The sequence below is a fragment of the Tupaia chinensis genome, unplaced genomic scaffold, assembly GCF_000334495.1.
Source record: "Tupaia chinensis unplaced genomic scaffold, TupChi_1.0 Scaffold143876_1, whole genome shotgun sequence".
Lineage (NCBI taxonomy): Eukaryota > Metazoa > Chordata > Mammalia > Scandentia > Tupaiidae > Tupaia > Tupaia belangeri.
In genome coordinates this window covers 369,217-370,862 of record NW_006203727.1, presented here as the reverse complement: position 1 = coordinate 370,862, position 1,646 = coordinate 369,217, and positions in this window count along the sequence as shown.

Here is a 1,646-nt window from a genome sequence, read left to right as displayed (position 1 = left end):
TATATATATATGTGTGTGTGTGTGTGTGTGTATATTGTGGAGGTTAAAGCACTAGATACCACATGACCATCTGCACAGTTCGAGTTCCAGATGCAATGGCTTAAAAAGCACACCGGGCACAGGTGCATGAGTGCCCAAAATTCTGAGAGGAGAATGGAAGAGAAGGGATTGCAGCATGGCCATCCCCCCCATCTCATTTTCTCTCTCTCTCCATGTCTCTCTCTGGCAAGCACAAAAAAAAAAAAAAAAAAAAAAATGGCTGGCCCTTAGTTTGCAAGGCACTTGATACTATGATCCTGAAACAATACTACAGTTTCGTTTTCCATACATTTCCTTACTTTAAAAAAAGACACATTTGGAAAATGTGCAAAAAACATACAGATATATATTGCTAAATCTACATTTTTCCTTCTCTCACACATCTTAGGTAAATTGAGGAAATTTCTACACTTGCCTGCATGGAACCAAACAATTGAATAGCAAGTAGAAACTGCTCCCAGCTACATACCTTTTGAGTCTCAAAGGCACAGACTTTCTAAGATCATCAGCAAATTATAGATATTAGCTCAGACTTCATGAACAAAAACTCATGGTGGAAAATAACAAATATATTTATTCTTAGAAGTTTTTAAATCTCTACTCCTTAAACTTATTTACAACAGACCAAAAATCTTATGTTTACCCCCATGAGACTGAGTTAAGTTAACCCCCAGGAGCAATATGTAAAATGTAGAAAGGCTCCTTCTAGAGCAGAAGCAGCTTCTCACAATGGTTATGTGCGTGAGCTGTGAAGCCACAGCCAGGCTGGGGTCTGGCTCTGTTACTCTCTAGCTCTACGGCTGAATCTCGCTGGACCTCAGTTTCCTTATCCGTGAAATGGGACTAATAGTAACCACTCATGGGGTATTGTGAAGAGTCATTTAACACTCACATGTAAAACACTTAGAAATGTGTGGCAGTCTGCAGTGTACACCTCTAACCTGATCATCATTATCCTATAACTTAACATTTGTTGAATGCTCAGTGTGTCAGGCTTCATGCTAAGTAATGTTTATATATAATTTTACATAATCCACACAGTAGCCCCATGGAGTAGCTCTTGCCATCTAGCCTTTTTTTTTTTTTTTTAGATATTTTTTTCCTATAGGGCACATGTGCTCGCCAGAAAGACAGAGAGAAACAGAGAGACAGAAAGTGAGAAATCACCCCCCAGGGGGGGATGGCCACGCCACAATCCCTTCTCCTCCGTTCTCTTCTCAGGATCTTGGGCAGGCAGGCACGCAAGCACACGCTCCTGGAGTGAGTTTAAGCCACCAGGTCCGGCACTTGAACTGCAGCTGACTACATGGGAGTCCAATGACATAGCCATTATGCCAATTGCTAGTCTCTTGTTTTGTTATTTTTTTTATATATACAGATAAGAAAACTAAAAAGAGCTCAGACAGGGTGAGTAATTAGTTCAGACACTAGACAGGATAGAACCAGACTCTGATCCAGGTCCAGTATAGACTATGAGTTTGAATTTTTAATCATGGTTTATACCTCTACTCAGATCAGCAATTTGAAAGTGTACAACAGAGAGCCATCCCTTTGTTCGTTCAGTCGCGGAGAGCTTCCTGTGTGCCTAGCCCTGTACCTGGTGCTGC